Source organism: Phascolarctos cinereus, unplaced genomic scaffold, assembly GCF_003287225.1.
Source record: "Phascolarctos cinereus isolate Bilbo 61053 unplaced genomic scaffold, phaCin_HiC Scaffold_412;HRSCAF=1023, whole genome shotgun sequence".
Taxonomy (NCBI): Eukaryota; Metazoa; Chordata; class Mammalia; order Diprotodontia; family Phascolarctidae; genus Phascolarctos; species Phascolarctos cinereus.
In genome coordinates this window covers 5,251-29,599 of record NW_027555750.1, presented here as the reverse complement: position 1 = coordinate 29,599, position 24,349 = coordinate 5,251, and the positions used below count along the sequence as shown (strand labels likewise).

At 38.2% G+C, this 24,349-nt stretch overlaps 1 long non-coding RNA gene across 2 annotated transcripts; it reads right to left on the bottom strand.

Moving 5' to 3' along the window:
- Positions 1 to 27: 27 nt before the first annotated feature.
- Positions 28 to 24,349, bottom strand: LOC110204448 (uncharacterized). 2 transcript variants are annotated; one of them, XR_002323310.2, is made up of 3 exons: positions 23,873 to 24,349; positions 2,128 to 2,273; positions 28 to 1,732 (listed from the first exon to the last, which is right to left on the bottom strand). It is a non-coding gene; the product is annotated as an uncharacterized LOC110204448 (long non-coding RNA). The 2 variants fall into 2 exon arrangements; XR_002323309.2 differs by lacking the exon at positions 23,873 to 24,349 and adding an exon at positions 4,642 to 5,936 and having other exon boundaries at positions 29 to 1,732.

The following is a 24,349-nucleotide window of genomic DNA, read 5'->3' as shown; positions in this document are numbered from 1 at the left end:
CAAAGGCTCCAAAAGCTCTTCACTTATTATTTAGTACTCAGTTTATAGCACTACTTTCTGGGGATAGGACTAAACCTGCCATAAAAGACAGCTGAGTTATATTGGGACTTTTCAGATACCTTCAATATATTTTAGTGGCCATAATACTTCACATCCGGGCTTTTTTCTCAGAAGCAAAATCAGTGAAACTCTCATTAAGAAAAGTTTGCCTTCGGAGCACAAAAAGTTCATAAAAAAGAAAAATTAAAGAGTATCCTCAAAGAATCCATCACCATATACAGGGTCAGACCTCAGAAGAGTCAGAATAGGAAGGTCCCTATGTGATGTATAATCTTGGGAAAATGTTACAAATTTTGAGCCTCAGTTTCCTTAGCCAAAAACTAGGAAGTAATAATTGCTTCTCTTTGTACCTCACAGCAGTATGAGGAGGATCAAATTAGACAAGATGATAACACCTCTGAAGGGATACTGAGAACAGCAAAAGATTAAACTGTCTGAAGATATTATTATTATTAAGTCATCAGTGTTTGAGGGACAGGCACCAAAAGACCTAAAATGTCTCAATCTATTACCCCACTCTGACCCTTCACTCACTATGTAGTGCAAGAATCATCTCTACTGGATTCATCTTGCAAATTCCTTATGCTGAGAACAGTATTACATTAGTAGTCATTAGGATAATAGAATAAATTGGTCTAGCATTGCTCTGGCATATAGTAGGGATGTGTTAGAACCTTTGGGCCTGAGCAAGGCTTTGATCGAAGGTTGGAGGAGAGATGATTTGGAGAGGGTAGGACAAAGTGGGGTCTGACAATGAGGTAGTGGGGTGCTGGCTACCCCTGTGGAGAACGCTGAAAAGGAAAGTAGAGGACACCAAAAACAAACATTGCTTCATTACAGCACCAAATTTCCTAGGGATACCTGGCCTGTTTAATGCACTCTTTTGTTCTCTTCAAGGTCTGTACCGTTGAAGGAGCACAAATTTAAATGCTTTACCATTTTACCTGAATCAGGGATAGTCACGTTGAGGAACCCTCAGAGCAAAGACTCTTTCTTGGAACTATCCCAAGGAGGCCAGAACAAAGTCCTCTCCAGTTGGAACAATCCTATACTGTAAGAAGCATGAGTACTGATACACGGATGTATTTTAAATAGGGAGGGGCCCATACTTAGTTGTGAAGGAGGTAAAGTTTGTCTTCAGGAACCATCTTCTTTTGGCCCTTTCCCTCCACCTACATTTCTTTGTCACCTTCCTTCCTCTTGAAGGAGATGCCCAGTGGCTCTCTACCACCTAAGGGACTGTCATTAAACTTCACATCCAAGTCTTCCCTCCTAGACAAAATCCCAGTTTAGATTACATTATCCCTACATTGTATTATACATTTGTCCCTTCTCATTCAGCAAATTTTGCATAACTGGCAAGATTTTGGGCTCAGGAACTGCTTAATTAGAACAAAGATGTCAATGACTGATGTTATTGCTTTCAGATATCACTTGTTTTAACTGTCAAAGCCTACCCTCACTTACTGGGCACCTTCGATTCCGGCTGGAAATTCCGAGGGTTTCCCACTGCAGCTGGGGCCACCTCCAGCGGTGCTGACCTGTCTCTTGCCCTGGACTCTGACAACTCTGGAGCAGAGAGTGGAGCTGAAGACTTTGCACAGTTCTGTCTCACTTGAATCTAATTCACTCACAAGTCAAGATATCACACTCCTGTTGTCACTGGTTCTCTCTGAGAATGAAATATGAACGACAATCAATGCCTATAACTCGTGTATAGGTTAAAGTAATAATCTAATATATATAAGATTCATATATCATAGTATTTATATTTGTTTATATAGATGTACAGTATATATGTATATATGTAAATATATTTGTTACATATATAAATATATTTCTTACATAAGATTTTATTTACATATATATTTATATAATTTATATATTTATGTATATATGTAAATATATTTGTTACATATATAAATATATTTGTTACATAAGATTTTATTTCCATATATATTGATATAATTATATATATTTATGTACATGTGTATATAAGCACAACTTACTGCAACAGTTACAATCTAAACATTGTGTTTTGATGATCTTTTTAGAAATAAAGCCCACCTTCTTGGATCCTAGCAGCACAGGTAGTTAGTTCAACTGTGAAGTTAAGTCAAGCAGCATTTATGAAGCGCCCATTGAAGCAATTTCCTCTCCACACCATAGGTAGCACTTTAAAAGGGCAGGCGACACACTCCATACTGACCATGCTGGGGAAAGACAAGAAGACTCTTCATCTAAGACAATGACAATAATGGCACAACACATCAAAATTAGGAGATGCAGTAAAAGCAGTCCTTGGGGGGAAGTTTTATATCTCTCAATTCTTATATGAAGAAAATAAAGAAGGAAGGGATCAAACAATTGGACATGCAACTAAAAGAGCTATAAAAACAACAAATTGGAAATACCAAATTAGAAATTCTGAAAACTAAAGGAGAGATTAATTAAATTGAAATTGAGAAAACAATTGAACTAATAAATAAAACTAAGTGCTGGTTTTATGAAAAAAAAAGCAATAAAATAGATAAACCTTTGGTTAATTTGATTTTAAAAAAGAAGAAAACCAAATTACCAGTATCAAAAATTAGAAGGATGAATTCACCACTAATGAAGGGGAAATTAAAACAATGATTAGGAGATATTTTGATCCATGGTATGCCAAGAAATCTGACAATCTAAGTGAAATGGATGGATATTTACAAAAATATCAATTGCCCAAATAAGTGGAAGTAAAATATCCAAATAACCCATTTTCAGGAAAAGAAATGGAACAAGCCATCCATGAATTCCCTAAGAAAATGTCTCCCAGTCAAATGGATTTCCAAGTGAATTCTACCAAACATTTAATAACAATTAATTCCAATACTATAGAAACTATTTGGAAAAATAGGCAAAGAAAAAGTCATGCCAAATTCTTTTTATGATGCAGATATGGTACTGAGACCTAAACCAGGGAGTCAAAATAGAGAAAGAAAATTATAGACCAATTTCCCTAATGAATAGAATGCAATAATGTAAAATTAGATATTTGCCAAGAGATTATATCAACTTATGGCAAGGATAATACACTATGTCCAGGTGGGATTTACATCAGCAATACAGGACTGCTTGAATATTAGAAAACTATCAATATCATTAACCATGTCAGTAACAAAATTAACAGAAATTAACAGACTTTGGGTCACTTGTGGCATACTAAAGGTTTTCAAGTGGCCCAAGAAAAAAGTAGAGGAAAACATCCTTTGTATGTGGAGGAAATTCTTTGGCATGCCCCAAATACTCCAAGGGCTGTAAACAGCCATGGGTAGGACGTTGTGCAGGCCTGATTTTAAACATCACTTTAGAATAATTTTCACGTTTTGAATTCTCTCCCTCCCTTTAACCTGTCCTCCACTACTGAGAAGGTAAGCAATTGAATGCCAAGTATACATATGAAATCACACAAAACATTTACCAGGTTGCAAACAATAAAAATATAAAAGAAAGAAAAAGAAAGTGAAAACCAGTATGCTTCAGTCTGTTCTTGGAGTACATCAGTTCTCTCTCTGGAGGGAGATAGCCTTTTTGATAAGTCCTTTGGAATTGTCATGAAACATTTTATTGACTAGAGGAGCTAAATCTTTCACAGTTGATCATTACTACAACATTGCCGTTAATGTCTACCGTGACCTTCTGGTTTTGCTCACTTTACTTTGCATCAGTTCATATAGGTTTTCCCAAGTTTTTCTGAAACTATCCCCCATACACCATGGACTTGTTCAGCCACTCCCCAATTGATGGGCATCCCCTTAATTTCTAATCTTTGCTCCCACAAAAATAACTGCTATAAATATTTTTGTACATACAGGTCCTTTCCCTTTTGATGAAGGATCTTTTAGTACATTAATAAGGTATCTTTGATTAATTACCGCATTAAGCTGAAACCTTGATTAAATCTAGAATCTGGGATACCTTCAAGAGCATTCACAACCATTACTGTACAGCCCTAAATGAGTAACTATCATTCAATGTTAATTCTTTGAGTATTTCTGAAGCCATTTGAAAATATCTCTTTCTACTAATACTGAGCTGGCAAGTCAGCTGGAAAGAAGGCTGTCAGATCCAAAGTAGTATTACACTTTACAGGAGATTAATTCAAACTGAGAAAACTAGTTTTTAACTCGTTCTCCATCCTATCTCCTCACCCTTCTGCTCCACCAGCAAAAAAAAAAAAAAAGGGCAAACCCTCTCTGGAATATTTTTATTTTTCTTTTATTTTTCTTTTTTCATTTACACCAAAGATCTTAACCTTGGGCCCGTGGTCCCCCAAGAATTGATTTCACAGGGTCTCTGAACTTGAAAGGAAAATAAAATTACATCTTTATTTTCACTAACCTCTAAATGAAATTTAGCATTTCTTTGTAGAAAATTAGTACTTGTGAATTTGTCCTCAATCTTCAGGTCCAGGATGCCCTGGCTGGGGAGCCCCATATTTCCCTCATGACCATGGGGTTTTCTTTTGATACCAAAGGAAGAGGCCAAGTATTTCCAGATTGACAATAGGTAGTAGTTTATTCAATCATTATGAATACTTACAAACAGGGGCAATCTTCAGTTTGGGGTGGTGGCCAGCACTTCAGTGGATCCCTGCCAAGAACTTCAAAAATCCCAGTGGTAATTATAGAAAACAGACAAAGGGAGGAGGAGCTGGAGAGTGCATCACTACAGATTGGTGGTTATTTTTGGTTTTTCCCTTAGTAATGAGCTTGGGAATTGAGCCAATGTTATGCCCAAACATAAGTTTCAGTGTAGGGGTCTAGGTCCTATAAGGCCATCATTTTCCCTTCAAACAAATGGGACCCAAATCTTTTGGGGTAAGGGGTGAAGGTCTTAGCTTCTGAAACTGCTTCCTGCTGGCCATGGGCATAGAGCTGTCCCTGCCTCACTGGGTCCTTTTCCAGGAGTCAGACTTCGGAACATGGCTGATGCTAAGTCCAGGGTCTTAGGGGCCTTTGATTAGTTCCAAGGTTGGTATGCAGCCTGAGCAGTCATCTGGAAATTGGTGACCTGGACCCTGGGGGAGACAAATCTGGCCAGGAGGTTCAATATATGAGGCCCAAATACAAGGAGAATTAAAAGTGATGTCAGAATGGGAGAAAACAAAGTACCTCCCTCTAAGAAGATGGATTGCACTGAAATTCTTTTTCCCAAACTGAACTGAAGATATTTCTGATTAATTTTAGTCTTTCATAGCAATGTGTATTCCAGTTTTAGTCTATAGGGTTATGATTCACATGACGACACAGGCAGTCAGATGACAAGCCCGAGTACTAATTTACCCAGTTGTTTGGGATATAGAATGACTACACATTCAAGTCCAAACAGCAAGATCTCACATACTTGCATTGTGCTCCTATCTTTTACTGTCCATTTGCTCTGATTAGAGAAATTTGCAATAAAAGGATGAAACCGGGACATGTCTATACCAAATATGACAGGATAAAATATCCTTAACTCTGTTTGAATTCAGATAATTCACAGTTTTCCAACCATGCAGTATCAATTCCACCTCATAGCCAGAATCAGGAATAGCCAGGTGGGAAACATTCCTTTTCAAAGGACCACAGTGGGGAAAGTGAGCTAGGAGGATCCCACCTTAGACTGAGGCTAAGATTGTCCTCTCAGCTTTTCCAGATGCAGACCTCCACTTGTATCACATTGTCTCTGGGTAGCTTCTGGGCATTTCTCTCAGATGGTGGATTATTGACTATTGATTATCGATGGATTATTATGATCCCTCAGACTACTCAAAGTAACATCATTACAGTCCCAAGAGCTTTTACCTCAAACAGCAAGTTTCACTAATCACAGCTTGGGAAAAATTTACCAGGGTTTACATTTCAAATTTAATTTGTATATAATTGGTATAAAAGCCAATTGTTAGAGGTCACTTACAGAAACTTGCAAATTCTCAGCAAGCCAAGTTTATTGTTTAAGAATTCCATCATCCAAACAACCTCCTTGGCAAGTTTACAAAATAAAGGGGATCAACAGGGACCCCAGAGCAGGGGCTGCCTATCACCCCGATCTCCCCTTAGAGCTGCTCTGGGCTGTGCTTTTTCACTAGTCCTGAGGACTGCTCTGAATGGGCAGAACCAATCTGGATAAGGCTTTCACCTCATCCCCTCCTTTCCACACACATACTGAGTAGTCAATGACCAATTTTACATTTTAGCAGTAAAAACAATACCAAATACTTAGTTTTCTAAATGTCCATTAGAAAATGTTATAAGACAGGGTTAGGAGGGAAATAACTTTTCCACTGTTTTTTTAGGTGCTCTCATTTCATACTCTAATAACATCCAAGTTAGGAAAAGTGGCTTGAGAAAGCTGATGCAAAAGTTTACCAGTTTGAGACCTGAAACAAGCCCATTATCAATCAGGTGATTTCAATCTTGTTGAATGAATTTGCAATTTACTTTACACAGAAAATCGATGTCTCATAATGAACATGTTGAAACCACAACTTTAAACGAGTGGGCTTACCAAGTGCAGAGGCTGGCTGGCTTCTTACCTCTTAGTGCCTTGATCCATCCCCTTCCCCTTCCCTCTGTCCCCAGGGCAGCTCATGTTGCTTGTAGCTTCTGGGGTGGCAGGAGGTGAGCAAGATTGATGAACACGGGTGATACTTCCATGCTTTCTTGGTGGGCTACAGGGTGCCGAGGGGCCCAGAGCCATTGCCAGTGGGGCCCCCAGCTGTAGTTGTTGCCGTTCCTCCCTCCTTACTTTCACCAACTGGGGAGGATGAATTCAAAGGTCACGGAGGGTGACTCAAATTCCCTACCATTCGCAAGGACTCTCTTCTCTTAGTCTGATCATATTCCTTTTGAAGGTCTTGGGGACCAAGTTTTTCCAGTTTTATAGAAGATAACCTAGGGGCAAATGTTGAGGAAGTACCACTGAGTCTGGCAGCTGAGGATCCAGAGGCCATGAGGCCAGAAGAGAAGGGGGATCCTGCAGGCCCGGGCATAGGGACTGGGAGTCTCTCTGTGAAGGAGGATCCCAGGGTGTGGAGGGAAATTGGTCCATTTTGTTACCTGCAAGCCTCATGAAACCAAAAGCACCTACAGTTTCTCAATATTCTAGCATCCAAAAGAAATAGGATAATTGGGCATACGTTTCCTGATAGGATGTTCCCTATGCAGCAGAAAGTTTGCCCAGGTCCGAGACAACATACCAAAATTTAGGGAATGCAGCCAAAGCAGTTCTAGGGAAACTTTATATCTCTAAATGCTTCCATCAATAAGACAGAGAAAGAGGAGATCAATGAATTGGGCATGCGACTAAAAGAGCTACAAAAAGAACACATTTAAAATCCCCAATTAAATACCAAATTAGAAATTCTGAAAACCAAAGGAAAGATTCATAAAATTGAAATTAAGAAACCATTGAACCAATAAATAGAACTAAGAGCTGGTTTTATGAAAAAAGCAATAGAATAGATATACCTTTAATTAATTTGATTAAAAGAAGAAAAAAAAACTAAATTACCGTATCAAAAATAGAAAGAGTGAATTCACCACTAGTGAAGAGGACATTAAAACAATGATTAGGAGCTATTTTGATCAACTGTATGCAAATAAATCTGACAACCCAAGTGAAATGAATGAATATTTACAAAAATACAAATTGCCCAAATAACAGAAGAGGAAATAAAATGCCTAAATAACCCAATTTCAGAAAAGGAAATTGAAAAAGCCATCAGTGAACTCCCTAAGAAAAAAATCTCTCAGGCTAGCTGGATTTACAAGGGAATTCTACCCAATATTTAAAGCACAATTAATTCCAATGCTACATAAACTATCTGGAAAAATAGGAAAAGAAGGAATCCTACCAAATTGTTTTTATCATACAAATATGGTGCTGATACCTAAACCAGAAAGAGCCAAAATGGAGAAAGAAAATTACAGACCAATTTCCATAATGAATATAAATGCAATACTTTTAAATAAAATATTTGCCAAGAGATTACAGCAAATTATCACAAAGATAATACACTATGACAAAGTGGGATTTATGCCAGGAGTGGAAGACTGGTTACATATTAGGAAAATTATTGGCATACTTAACCATATCAGTAAAAAAATTAACAGAAATCCTATGATTATCTCTATAGATGCAGAAAAAGCTTTTGACAAAACACAGCACCTATTGCTACTAAAACACTACAGAGCATAGAAATAAGTGGAGTTTTTCTTAAAATGAGAAGTAGCATCTATCTATCACCATCAGCAAGCATTATAAATAATGGGGATAAGCTAGAAGGTTTTCTACTAAGATCAGGGTAAAAGAAAGACGTCCATTATCACCACTGCTATTCCATTTTACTAGAAATTTTAGCTTTAACTATAAGAGAAGAAAAAGAAATCAAGGGAATTAGAATAGGCAATGAAGAAACAAAGCTATCATTCTTTGTAGTTAATATCATGTTATACTTAGAGAATCCTAGAGAATCAACTAAAAAACTACTTGAAATACTTCACTGAACTTGCAGCATATAAAATAAACCCACATAAATCATCAGCATTTTTGTAAATTACTAACAAAGCTCTGTAGCAAGAGATAGAGAAATGTGTATTTATCTGATTCCCTCTAACCTGATAGCAATCCCTTGACAGCAATGATAGTTCAGTACAGAACTTGAAGCTAGAATGGGTTTCAAACATATTCTACTCTGTATTCCTCATTTTACCGACAAGCACAAATCAGATGAAAGGGAGATGAAGTAATGTATTCATATCCACACATGTAATAGTAAATCATAGTTTGAATCCAGATTCTTAGTGTTTTATTCAATTCATATCCCTAGCCACTTAATAGGCAACTAATAAATATTCATTTAATTGAATTGAGTTGAAATCACTGTACATTTTCTGACTATTGATCCTCATAATATCATCACTCAGCAACCATTTCTTTAAAATGTCAACATTCTACTGGCACAGCAGTGCAGCCATTTAATAAGACACAGGATACTTCTATGGATTGGTCTTGGATTTGCATTTTTCTATTTTACCTGATTTGGTAAAAGTGTTGGACTTCTTTATCTTCTAGAGAAGTCATAGTATGTCATATATTTCTACTCATGAGTCTTTATATCATTTGTAAGACTACTTTGGAAAAAGATAAGACACATATAGCCATCATAATCACAGCTGGGTGATCTGATCTCCAAGCAGCTTCCTCTTTTATAGTTCTTATAGTTATCCATGGACACACAGCACATACACACATACACATATACATCTATGTATACACATAAGTATATATACATTTACATATGTATATATATTTATAAATACATTTGTGCATATGTACACATACACATACACATAAACACACATATATATATACATAGAAACATACATCTCTCTCTCTCTCTCTCTATATATATATATATATATGCATGTGTACACAAATAATTGTAGCATTCTGTGGTGGGGAGTGGGGAGGAAGGGGAAAAAGAACAAAGTGAAAAGTGCACAGCAGAGAAGTAAAGAAAACTTACAAGAAAGCAAAGAGAAGATGGACAGATCTCAACACAATGAGTCGTATTTATTATATACACTTTCTTGAAATGGAAATTTATTGCGGCATATTTTGAATACTCTGTCATATTCTGCTGTTAGCATGACAATGCTTTTTTTCTTTACTTATTTTGTATTTTTTTTAGTTTTAGTATTTAAATTTGTTTCTTTTTTCTTTAAGTTTAATTATTAAAAATATTACAAATGAATAAGAAACAAATAAATAATCACACTGCTGTGTTTTAGACATTGTACTTCAAAATCTCCTAAAATAGTTCACTTAATATTTGGTGCCGTTTTATAACACTAGTTTTTGGAGATAGGAGTAGAACCTGCCATATAGAACAACTAAGTTATATTGGGAGTTTTCTGATGTATTCATTATATTTTAGCATGCATGATACTCCGCATATGAGCTGGTTTTTTTGGTTTTTTCTCAGAAGCCAAATCAGTGAATCTGTGATTAAGAAAAGTTTGCCCTTGGAGCACGAAAGCTTCCTAAAATGGGAACATAGAAAAATGAAAAAGAGTTTCCTCAAAGAATATATCACATCTACAGGGTCAGACCTAAGCAGTGTCAGACTAGGAAGGTCCCTATATAGTATGCAACTCTGGGCAAAAATTATAACTTTTGAGCTTCAGTTTCCTCAGCCAAAAAATGGGAAATAATAATTCCTTCCCTCTCGATCTCACAGCAGTATGATGAGGATCAAGAGAGGCAAGATGACAATACTTTTGAAGGAATTTTGTGGACAGCAAAAGGTTAAACAATAGAACAATATTATTAAATCATCAGTATTTGAGGTACAGGCACCAAAAAAAACCCCAAATATCTCAATCTGTCACCCCACTCTTACCCTTCACTCACTACATAGTGCTAGAATGATCTCTGTTGGACTCATCTAGCAAATTCCTTAGGCTGAGAACAGTATTACATTAATAATCATTAGGATAATAGAACAAATTAGTCTAGCATTGCTCTAGCATATTGGAGGGATGTGTTAGAACCTTTGCATCTGAGCAAGGCTCTGAGTAAAAGGTGAAAGAGAGATGATTTGGAGAGGGTAGGATAAAGTGGGGTGTGGCCATGAGGCTTGGGGGCATTCTGAGGCACTGCATACCCCCAGGAAGAATGCTGAAAAGGAAAGTAGAGCACACCAAAAATATATATTGCTTAATTACAGCACCAAGTTTCCTCAGGATACCTGGCCTGTTTAATCCACTCTTTTGTCCTCTTCAAGGTCAGTCCCATCAATGGAACACAAATTTAAATACTTCACCATTTTACCTTAATCAGGGAGGAATATTTAGAGCAAAGAATCTTTCTTGAGACCATCCCCAAAGAGGCCAGCACAAAGTCCCCTCCTGAGTTATAATGGAATGTCCCAGTTGGAACAATCCTATATTGAAATACACATGGGTACTGACACACAAATACATTTTAAACAGGAATGGGCCTATACTGCATCGTGAAGGAGGTAAAGTTTGTTTTCAAGAACTGTCTTCTTTTTACTCCTTTCCCCCATATACATTTCTTTCTCACCTTCTTTCCTCTTGAAGGTGATGCCCAGTGGCTCTCTACCACCCAAAGGATTGTCATTAAGCTTCTCACCCAAGTCTTCCCTCCTAGACAAAATCTCAGTTTAGATTATGTTATCTCCAGATTGGATTACACATTTGTCCCGTCTCATCCAGCAAATTTTGCATGACCTGCAAGATTTTCTTCTCAGGAACTGATTAATTCAAAGAAATATATAAATGACTGATATGCTTCCTTTCAGATATCATTTGTTTTAGCTACAGAGGACTACCCTCATGCAATAGGCACCTTCTGTTTTGGTCAGAAATTATGAGGGTCCTCTGCCTGCATCTGGGGCCACTTCCAGTGGTCCTGACCTGTGTCTTGCCCAGGACTCTGATGATTCTGGAGTAGACAGTCAGGCTGATGACTTTGCATGGCTCTTTCTCACTTAAATACAACTCACTTGCAAGTCAAGACATCACCCTCCTGATGTCACTGGCCTTATTCGAGAATGCAGCATGAACAATCAATACCTACAACCCAATTATATGGATTAATATAATAATTTTATATATATGATTCATATATTATATTATTTATATATGAGAAGCTAGCTGGCACAGAATATATGTAAATATACATACATTCTGTCATTTATATACATGTGCATATATGTGTATAAACACAACTTACTGCAACAGTTACAATGTAAACCCTGTGTTTTCATCATCTTCTTAGATAGGAAGCCCACCTTCTTGGCTCTAAGCTGGTCAAGTAGTAGAGTTCACCTGGGACAGGTCCTAGGAGACCTTGCTAAATAGTGAGAAAGAGGCTACAGTGGAACCTCTTTGAAGACATTGCTGTCAATTCCACCTGGACCTTGAGGTGTCCTCCCCATTTACATATATATTGTCTCCTCACAGAACCAGCTGTATCACCAGAAGATCTGTTTCAACCTTCTGCTACCTGTGGCATTGAGACCAGTCTTCAAGCCAATCTGATTTAGGAAAGTCTGCTGCTAAACAAAGAAAAAGGCTATATGACCCTGTGATATCAACAATCAGGCATCCATTTTTTCATATATCAGAAAAACAGTACAGTGGTGAGTCAGGTACTCTGACTTTTTTCTACCTACTTTCCACACCCTTACAAGATACAACATTGTGCATAGTTTTCTGCAAACTTGCTTGGGCTTTTAGCCCATGTTATATCATTGATAAAGAAAAAAAGATTTTTTGGTTGTATGTCCATCTCCCCATAACTAATGAGTTGTGTGTTACACACTACTTTTCTTCACACTTACTAGTAAAAGTCACTAGAATTAAGATTCTTTGAATCCTTGCCCCAATATAATCCGTGGCTTCTTTGCTAGCAACTCTGAAGCAATTCACACTGAAACATTTTCTTCCAATGAAAATTAAAGTAGAGTTAATTTCAGTACTTCTGATGCATTTTATGGGTTCCTCTAACTGGAGAAAGTTAATTAGGAATCATTTACCTCTTCAATATATTTTATGGCTCATATTCTAAACAGAATGGTTTAGAACTCAACAGCAAAATGTCCTCTTGGAGAAGAGGTAAGGAAAAAAGGGGTAAAAAGGCTGAAAATGTTAACTCTGCTCCTCACTCTATTAAGTGTAAGTCCAGTGACCACTCTACTTTAAGGTTACCACTTAATCAAATGTACTGTTTGAATGTGTTCATTTGAAAAATGTATTACTCGGGGGCAGCTAGATAGTACAGTGGATGGAGCTCTGGTCTTGTAGTCAGGAGGACCTGAGTTCAAATCCTGCCTCAGACACTTGACATTAACTAGCTGTGTGACCAGGGCAATGTCATTTAACCCCGATTGCCTCACCAAAAAAAAATATATATATATATATATAAGTCAACCTAAAATGTTCTAGTGCTACTGTTTAATCTAGGATTGTACTAGAAGAAAGATTATCAAGTATTATTCCAAGTTACCACAAGAGATAATATACAGATTTTATTCCCTACCCCTTGAAAAAGAATTGGATTAGGATTTGTGAAAATTGAGGTTTAAGTCCTGGTACTGTTACCAACTTTCTCTGTGACTTTGAATGTTTGCTTAGAGAAGAGATAATTTAGGAGAGATTTATTTTAACTAATTCAAATATAGAAAGGGTTGCCATCACAAAGTGATGTTCTACTTAGCACCAAAGGGAAGAATTAGGAAGCTTCAAAGAGGTGTATTTTGACTCAATATAAAAAGAAACTGTCTAACAATTAGAACTTTTAAAGAAGAATGGCTACCTTAGTAGTAGTGAAAGTCACTGGAAATATTCAGGCAAGGTATAGAGGAGCCCTTGACCAGCATATTGTTGAAGGATTCATGCTTGAGAAAGGAGTTAGACTTAATCTCCTGTGAGGTTCTTACTAACTCAATGTTTTTGGATGGTTCTTCATTTAGAGACAGCATAATATAGTGGAAAAAAATACTACCCAGTCTTAGTTTTAGGAGGCCTAGTTTAGAACCCCAGTATTGCTGTTGTGCGAATGTTTCTTTGTCCACAAAGCAGTGAACTCTAAAATTTCCAAAACTCTATTCTTCAGTGACATTTGTTTAGGGACATAGATGAAACATTTTTCTCTTTTTAATTTCTTTCCTTCTGTCTGTTTGTGTATCTCTCTCTCTCTCTCTCTCTCTCTCTCTCTCTCTCTCTCTCTCTCTCTCTCTCTCCTCTCCCTCACTCCCTCCCTTTGTGTGTGTGTGTTTGTGTGTGTCTGTCTCTCTTTATCTTTCTTTCTGTCAGACTGATATAAGGAACATGTATAAACAAGCTATATTGAGGATAATTTGGAAATAATCAATAGAGGGAAAGTGCTAGAATTAAGGAAATCACAGGAAAATATCTCTGAGGGTGGGATTTTAGATGGGACTTTAAGGAAGCCAAGAAATCCAGGAAATGGCTATGAGGTGGGGGAAGACTCTGGGCATGGGGTACAACTAGTGAAAATGCTTGGAACTTAGAAATGGAGTCTCTTGTTTGAGGAGCCATAAGGAGGCCAATGTCAAAGGAACTCAGATTTTAGGGAGAGCCCTCCTTCCTTTACCAGGCCTCACATACACAAGAGATTTGGCTTAACATCTTTCACTTGTTTTTCTTTCCTTTCCTTTCCTTCTCAAATGTAAACTTTTCCTGGTGTAAAGACCAATTGTTAGAAATCATTTCTACATTGTACACGAGCTTGGAAATTCTGAGCATTACAAGCTCTTTCCCAAGGGCTGCTGACTTTTCCCACACAGATGGTTTCCAGGGACCTGGCAAGTTTACAAAATAAAGGGAACCAACAGGGGCCCCAGGGAAGCTCTTGATCCAGATACCCTTGTGTGGGACGTGAAGACCCCTACCAATAAATCCTGGAGACTCAGATGTAGCAAAAAGAAAGATTTCTTGATGAGCTTTCTCGAGAAAGGGCACCCCCCATCCGCCTAAAATGGCTCTGGTGGAAGAATGCAAGGGTGTGCTCCCCAAGAAAGATTATATAGACCCCTAACCACAACTCCCCCTTCTTCACCCCCTTCCTCTCAGCTCATTGATGCAAGCCTTGAGGGCACAATCTATTTGAGGAAATCTACCCAGCAACAGAGAACAAAAACAGTTTCACAAACTTGCCTGGAGACAAGGAAAGGCAGCAAGTTTTGCAAGAGCAAGCAGTTCAGGTTGGGGGTAGGGCAAGTATTTTTATTTACTTAGAAACAGGGTCTGAGCAGGGGAGGGTTTTGAAAGCAATACAAGGACTTATTAACAAGAACTATTGACCCTTTGGGGAGGCTTCACTTCTGAGAGATCATCTCTCACAATTCCCCCTCTTATTTCTTACAATTTGAAGCCTCCTCACACCCACTAAATCTTCCTGAGAATACCCAAATACACGTCATTAGGTATTTAACAATTTCCCCCAAATTTACAATTTAAGAGTTTTAGAAATACAATATAATTTCAGATAACATCAATGGCATTTCCATATTATTACAAATACAAATTATCACTCTTATTACTCTTGGTACCCTTAACAATTACATTAAATAATAATTATTTCACTCTGGGATAGTGAGTCCAGCCTTTCTCTGGTTCGAACAGCAGTGTCAGTGGTAAGGAGGATCTGGTATGTGCCTTCCCAGGCGGCAGTCATCTTTTCCTCTCTCCATGTTTGGATCAACACCCAGTCTCCAGGCTGGAACTTATGGACTGGAAACCCTAAAAGGGGTGTTTTAGCAATGATTCCTTTCTTCTGTAGAGAAAACAGCTAACTTGCCAAAGCCTGCACATATTCTCTAGGAATTAATAACAAACTTCAATACACACCTAAACACCTTGGTGACTTTTGGTTCACATCCACCCTCTGAGGTGGTTACCTTGCAAAATCTACCTTAAACTAAAGAGGTTCCTACCTTAACCTCACAACTAAAGAGATACACAATCTTGTTCCACAAACTTGTTTAGCCTTCTCAAATTGTACATATAAATAAGGTCCTGAGATGACTACAAATTCAGATCAAAACAGCAAGATCTCATATACTCAATATGGTGCTCACATCTTTTATTGACCACTTGCTCTGATCCAAGAAATCTACGATAAAAGAAAAATGCAGGGACATATGATATGCCAGATATGACAAGATAGAACATCCTCAGCTCTGTTTGAATTCAGATAAGAGTCACAGTTCTCCAGTCATGCAGTATCAATTCCATATCATAGCCAGACTGAGGAAGAGCAGGTGGGAAACAATCCTTCTCAAAGTAATACCATGGGGAAGCTGAGCCAGGAGCATCCCATCCTAGAGTGAGGCTAAAATTGTCCTCACGGCTTTTTCACAGATGCAGACCTCTACCTGTTAACAGTGCAGGATCACTCCCTCTGAGTAGCTTGTGGCATTTCCCTCAGATACCGATTTAATACAGACAACTATACCCAAATTCAAACTCAGAACAAAATTAGGTATAGTCCCAAGAGCCTTTTACCTCAGATAGCGAGTTTCACTAATCACAGCTTAAAGTCAGAATTTTACTCCCATGGAGTTGCAATAATCAAGAAAAATTTACCAGGACTAACATCTTTTCTTCTCAAATTTAAACTTGTCCTGGTGTAAAAGCCAATGATTAGAATCATTTCTATCTATTTTATATATACTTGCAACTTCTCAGCAAGCCAAGTTCATTGCTTAGGAACTGCAAGTTCTTTCGTCGGGGCAGATGAACTCTGCTTTGTCTGTTCCTTCTTACTTTTCTCTACCCTGGTCACAGATAATTTTTGGGCTGTTTCCAGTAACCCATCTAAAAGCCTGTTCTGACAATTCTCCAACTTTTGCAGCTCTTTATAAATATCTGGCCAGGAGTTAGTTACAAAGTATAAACTTTGTGCAGTGGAATCATCAAGTTCAACCCCCAAAACTTCCTCATGTTCTCCTTCAGCCTGTCTAAAAAGGCAGAGGGAGTTTCCTCTTTTTCCTGTTTGATCCCCCTCAAGTCACGCTCTGGCTTTTAGGGACAGCTTTTCTAATTCCCTGTATTATCATCTCTCGTAATTTCCTCACGTTCTTTCTATGGGCCAGTGTTACAGTTCCAATTTGGGCCTACAAGGGGGAACTTCTCTTCTCCCTTCAGTTCCCCTTGTGCTATCAGGTGGCCAGCATCCCAGGCCTTCACTGCCACCCTCAGAATCTGATCTTGTTCTTCCCCTGTGAATAAGGTATTGCTACCCTTCTCTCCTCAAATATACAAATTTGGACCCAAAATTGATTAAACTGTTCTGTGACCCCAGAGGGGTCTTCTATCAGTTTCTTCTTATCCTTTTTGAAATTCCTAGTCTCCGAACTATTGAGGGGAGCATTCACATACCCAATTCCTCCTTGTGCTAAAGGAACCTCTTTTAATGGGAACTCCTTGGTGGTGGTAGAAATAGGTAGCAGAAAGTTCTCTGGGTCTTTGAGTAACTGCTTTAGTTCTCGGCAGAGAGGGGTGTGCAGTGCCACGGCTTCCCCCAGAGCAATCAGGTCTTCCCAGGGAGGAGCTATTCTTGGTGTCTTTGCCTGCGACCTCCATATCCCAAGGAGGACTGTTTTGAATGGGCAGTTACACAGTAATCAATTAACAATCAACTTAGTTAACAATCTAAGAAGTGATAGTCAAATTGTTTTAGCTATCAGCTCTTCTTTAATTACAGGTGAGGGTGGAAATACCTGGTTTCTAACTGGCAGTTATCAAACACTATAAGACAGGGTTAGCAGGGCTGACAAAGTAATAGAACTGGTCTTACACAATTTTCCCACTGTCCTCTAATTTCTCTCAGGTCACTTTAATAACCCAAATTATGAAAAGCTAATCGACATAACAATACAGAAGTTGATCAATTTGAAACAATACTAGAGATCTAAAACTTGAAATAGACACACTACCAATCAGGTGGTTCCAATTCTGTTGACTATATTTCCAAATTTCCTTACATAGCTAATTAAGGAATAGTTGTTGACATTTTTAGTGTCTGCCCTCTGCTAGGCATTGTGTTAGGCACCTTCCAATCATCTAATGACAAATTTCAGATCCATACATTTTCCCAACTTACCTTAGTGCCAAACAGTGTAATAAATTCTGACTTAAGCATTAAATTAAGAACATCACATTTCATTTAAAATATTGCCAATCTGAATGAGTTAGGGCTTCTTGGGAAACATCATGGCCTTGGCAGCTGCCGAACCCAGCCACCCCCAACAGGCCTCCCGCCCTGGGTACAGGCCCCGGCTGCCCTTAAATTACCTATTGTTTCTGTTCCGGTACACACACACACACACACACACACACACACACACACACACACAACAACTTTTCCCTTTTATGTGAGGCAGAAAAGATTAGGTGCTACTCAATCTGCCTTTCTTTCTCATCTGAGGGGGAAAAGGTTCCCCTTTTTTTTTTTCTCTTTCCCTCCACATTCAAAACTTGGCCAGAGTTAGAATGGAGAGAGAGAGAGAATTCTACTTATTTTTTTCCAAAAGTTTCCAAACCTTTTACTATCAAACCCCCTATTGACACTGTTCTTTCCACCCATAAACTTTTTTGCCTTCCTTCTACCTACTTATCCCTCTGATGGATTTTGATTAAAGTCCCTTTAAAACTGCATGTATCTTTACGCAGGAACCTTCATTCACACCACACATACACAAACACAGACACAAAACAGACATAGGACAAATTGCAAACCTTCATTTTCTTTTCATTTTTCCCTTTATATTTTGGTAGTTCATCCCAATTACTAAGTCTAGATCCCAAGGGACTATCAGCCAGCACATCTGGTAACTTTTCCTGTTTCCACCCAATTTTGAATTTGATTTCCCCATCCTCCCGAATGACCACTTTACCTACTCAAAGAATCTAGGCAGGCTCCTAGGGCTTCCCCTTGTGTGGGACAGACACCACCCACTCAAAATAAAAACAAAGACTTAGATACCTTGACAGCAGAAAGGAGTTTATTGCTTTCTCATGAGAAACGGTACTGCCCCTAGTCACCATTGCTGGCCAGGAGAGTACTAGTTGGGAGCCTCACACTTGGCTTTTTATCCCCTAACGTGATGCCCCTTCCCACTCTGTTACCCCTTTCTCCTTCGACTGGGTACTCAGGGTGTACATTCTAAACGCGGCAGCTAATACCCTATAGAAGCAAACATGCCCATGTTTGGACTAGATGCATATGTGTACTAGGAAGGAGAAGCGACCAGGCAACCAAGCTCCTCTACCCATGCTGACGTGGTGCTGGAGAAATAGAAACTTTGGGGGAAAATGCAAACTGAACTCAAGGCTTTCTGGAGGAAGGAAACTTAGCCCTGTGGGAACTGCACTGCAGGCCATCTCTCACACTCAGGCAGAGTGCAGGAGAGAGATAGGAGTGTAGCAGGGAGGTAAGAGTGTAGCAGGGAGATACTAATGAGGGAACTTCACTGTGAGCCATCCCTCACAATCCCCCTTGTCTTTTATCCTGTTCCCTCACCATTGTTGATAAACTTCTTCTATCATGTCTTCCTCTTGCCTCCTTCACTTCCTTATTCTCTTTCTCCTCTGAATTCTTCCCCCTAACCATCACCCTTTTAAGTCAATATGGGAAGGATTGATCTATGCATTGACAAATCAAAGGGGCAGTCCCCTTTACAAATGCAGATACACAGACCCAAAAGAAAACAATAATGCAATTGTCCCTTTAAGATTCAAAAAGTCTTTTCCTAATACAGCTGTCTGGCAGGGAACATTGTCAATGAAGTCCTCTGGTCCTTGGTATTTGTTCCAGCCATCTCCAGCACAGGACTCAGCATCTTCTTCTTCTTGTCTTCTTGTAGGAACTCGCTTTCTGTCCATTCTCCTACAAAAGTGACCTAGCACAATTTTAAGTTACCATTTCTCATCCTTATAACCTTGATCATTTTTACCAACTCAAAATTGGAACCATGGCCAGTAGTCATGTTTAAGAAATTCACATCAGAATCCAGTGTCTTCTACTTTACATTAATCCATTATTAATTTCCTCACCAGGAGGATGAGATTTCACTAAGCAATTAATAACAGGCACCAGTACATACATAAATATATTAAATAATCAATTTTGATACAGTACATATAAAATCTTAAAGTTTTAGTCATGCCGTGTTTCTTTGGTGGCGTTTACAAAATAAACCACAAGCACTCATTTTTTTGGACATTATTAATTGTAACAAAACTTTAGACAAATATGATAGTAACCAAATAACAAAAATAACATTCTCACAAGCCCCTGTCCTAATTGTCTCCATACTATTACCAAGAATTAAAAGACCTTAACTCATACAGAACACACACAGGAACACTAGTCCCAGCTCTATAGTAACCTAAGATGTTCCATAATCAATTATTTTAGTAAATTTGTTACTGTACTTACAAACCCTTCTGATTATAGAAACTTGCCACTAAGAGATTAGAGACTTAAAGCAAGGGAACAATATTTCCCCAACTTCCTGTCAACTCCAGGCAGAGTGTTATGTGAAACTGCAAACTGCATTGAGCCAGACTTAAAGTCTGCCAAGTTTCAGTTAACGAATCAAGTCAAGACAGTCTCACCTCAGCACATGCAGAACAGTTGCCCTCTCAACCTTCCCAAGAAAGCATACCTGCAGTTCATATTTGCCCCTCACACGGCTGCTGGCATCATGGATCAGTGGCTCAGACAGCTGGAGTTAGACTCAGAAATAGTTAGTCATTAGTCCCATTATGTCTTCGAATAGCAAGTTCCAATAATCAGTTTAAGATATGACTATAATCTCACATTACCTAAGGAACATCTCCAAAGAGAGCCCTAAATAACTTGCATTCATTTCTACCCTTGTTCATAAAACCCTACTAAGCTGGCGCAAAAGTCCTTAAGTAACACAAATTCCAGAGTATTATCAAGAAACTAAATTCCTAGTTATCACAGAATCCATAAATATCACAAAGTTCTTTAGTCAAAAGGTGTTGTAATAGAATCTCACATTGGGAACAGTCAGAGACTGATTACAGGAAAAATACTACTGCTCTTAGAATCCTTTTAAACAAAGGGAACATCTTAAGGTGAGTCTTAAACAGTTTGCATAAATTTCTCCACATGTTCAAGTTCTAGATAAAAATATTGTTAGATTTCCCAGTAAGATAACACAAAAGAGCTCATATCTTGTACTGACTACTGGCTCTCATCATAGAAACTTACTATAGAAGGCAAAAGAGCAGGGACATGTGACATACCAAACATGACAGGATAAAACATCCTTAGCTTTGTTTAAATTCAGATAGAGTTACAGTTCTCCAATCATGCAGTATCTGTTTCTCCTCATAGCCAGACTCAGGAATAGTCAGGTGGGAAACATTCCTTTCCAAAGGAACATAATGGGGAAACTGAGCCAGGAGGATCCCATCCTAGATTGAGGCTAAGATCGTCCCCTCGGCTTTACAGTACAGGATCACATTCCCTTTGAGTGGCATTTCTCTCAGATACTGATTTAATGCAGACAAGTATACCCAAATTCAAACTCAAAATAAAATTAGTTATAGTCCCAACAGCCTTTTACCTCAAACAGCAAGTTTCACTAATCACCGCTTAAAGCCAGATACAGTTAATTTTACTCTCATGGAGTTGCAACAAGCAATAAAGATTTACCAGGACTCACATACATAAGAGATTTCACTTTACCTCTTTCCTTCTCAAATTCAAACTTGTCCTGGTGTAAAAGCCAATCATTAGAAATCATTTCTATACACTTGCAAATTCTTAGCATGCCAAGTTCATTGTTTAGGAACTGCAGAATCCTAACAAGTTCTTTTCTCAGGGCAGATGACCTTGCCCACACAGATGGTTTCTAGGGACCTTGGTAAGTTTACAAAATAAGGAGAATTGACATGGACCTCAGAGAGGGCTGATACTGGTGCCCTTGAATGGGCAGAACCAAGCTGATAAGGCTTTACACAGTCCCTTCTTTTCACATACAGTAATTAATTAACCCTTTTAGGTTTTAGCATTAAAACAGTAACCCCAAATAACTTAGTTAACAATCTCACAAATTTCATAAATGATAGTAAAATGATTTTAACTGAAAATTCCCTTTAAATAAAGACAAAATTTGGAAATTTTATGATTTCTTAAATTACAATACTTCAAAATACTATAGTACATTGTTAAAGAGAATGATTTAAAAGTTTCCTAACCCATTCATCATTTTTTTTACAGTACAGTTCTTAACGTAACAACACTTAGATTATAAGAGAAATTGCTTTTCCAACAATACAGATGATACAGTTGTTTCCCAAATTATGCAATAAAGGAAAATTTTAGAAATACAACAATACCATAAACAACTATCATCTATTTAAACTTTAAAACCAAAACTAATTAATTACCACTCTGGTGGCTCTACAAGAATTGGATGTGTTCCCAAATTGCCTTAGACAGAAAATCGTTCATTTCATCACCATTGACATAAACTTCACACAGAAGAAAATCCACATAAAGTTAATGAATGTGAAGCAATTATATTTAACTAAAAACAGTTTACATTCAGATAGCATTTGTTTTATGCCAAGCATTGTGCCAAGCACCTTTACAATCATGTGATCTTTGTAATATCCTTGGGAATGAATTCCACCACCATCCCTTACTGAACAGTAAACTAAAGTCAATAGAACTTTCTTGGGGCCATATAGTTAATAAATTTCTTAATGCCAAATAGCAATATGTACTTTTCAAATTATACAACTATACATTTCTCAGTTCAGTACCCTTGTCCCTTTATAAAGGAATATTATCCACAAATTCATATATTGCTTCAATATTTCAGTTCCGTATTCATGTCCACATTGTCTTGCAAAAGTTTTACAAACATTATGGAATCACCTGTTGTAATCAGGTCAGTTTAAAATGTGCTGGGCCAGTGATCTAACTACTTCTTTTTGGCCCAGGAGAAAGAAAAGCAAGCTTAAAGAATTTGAATCGATGCTGACAAAGTACGATCAGCTTTCCCTCCAGGAAGACACCTCTGGAGCTTGATAATTAATTGAACAGTAATAATCATAACTCACAATAACCAATATCTTTACCATAGCCAGTATCCATATTAGATTTAATAGTAATTAATTTAATGGAACCCACCCAAAAGGTGGGTGGACATAATTCCTTCCATCTCTCCATAACTTTGTCTGTTGGTTTTTTAAATTAGTCTATCAGCCTTTCACTCTAAGCTGCCTGCTCAAGATTTTTGTTTACTACTTACTTTAGTGCCAAATAGTAAAATAAATTCTAACATATCTTAAGAATTGAATTAGGAGTGACACATTACATTTTTCATACTTTTTTTAAAAATACAACCAGAATGAATTCAATTTCTTTCTGGTTGGGTCCTATTACACAAAAACTTTTCTCTTTTAGGTAAGGCAGAGAACAGTTAAAGGCTTATTTAGCCTGCCTCCCTTTGATCTGAGGGGGAAAGATTCACCCTCCTTTCCTCCTTATCTTTCTCTCTTCTACATTCAACAACTTGGTCAAAGTTGGAATGCGGGAGAGAGGAAGAGAATATTGTCCAACAACTCTTCAAGAGTTTCTAAACCTTTTACTTTCCAAACCTCTATTCATGCTGTACAAATAAATTATGCCTTCCTTAAACTTTCTACACATACTCTTCTCTCCTACATGCTTAAACTTTCTTACCTTTCCTTCTACCTACTTATCCTCTGAGGGACTTTGATTAAAATCCTTTAAAACTGCACATAGTCCAGCTGCAGCCTTGGGATGCTACCTGGCTGCAAAGGGCATCAAGTTACACAGGACACTCACTCACACCACACAGACACAAACACAGAAACAGATACAGACAGAAAATGACAGGGAGAATCCAAAAGCTCGGAGAGAATTGTTAGAAATCCCCTGCACAATTTAGGCATCGCCAGCCCAAACTAAGCAGCGATATTTCATCAGGTTTCTTTTCTCTTGTCTTTCCCTTTATATTTTGATGACTCGTTCCAATTCTGGAGTCTACTCCCAGGAGGGCTATCTTCTGGAATGCTAGGAAAATTCTCTCTGCTAGCTGTTTTGGACTGTTCTTTTCCCATGTTTAACAAGTTCTTGTCCTTCCCCAAGGACTCACTCGATGTGGAGGCACAGGTACCAAGACCTTCCCTGCCCCCTCCCTGGTCACCCAGATGCTCACCAGATCTTGCTCCAAAAAGTATCTCAGGGCTCCCTGGATCTTTCGTCTGGGTTATGTGCGCACAACTTATGTGACTGTCCAAAACTCAGTTCTCTCTCTTCTCTCTGTCTACTGTCTTTGCTAGCACCGTTGGAACTCTGTTTGCTTTTGTTTCTGCTTGCAGGTATCTGTCTTTCTTCGGGTCCATTCCTTAAAAGGGAAAGGAAACTCCCAAACCACTCCACAGACTACTGGTAAGTGGCCAGTGGGGGCCTGTCCTAGGACTGGCTGGGAGGCCCTTTCCCAAGTAAAGGGGATCCCAGAGAGCCCCCAACTGTGTGGGACAGAGACCACCCACTCAAAATAAAAACAAAGACTTGAAAGATACCTTGAAAGCAGAAAGGAGTTTATTGCTTTCTCATGAGAAAGGGTACCGCCACTAGTCACCATTGCCAGCCAGGAGAGTATGAGTTGGGAGCGGTACCCTGGGCTTTTTAT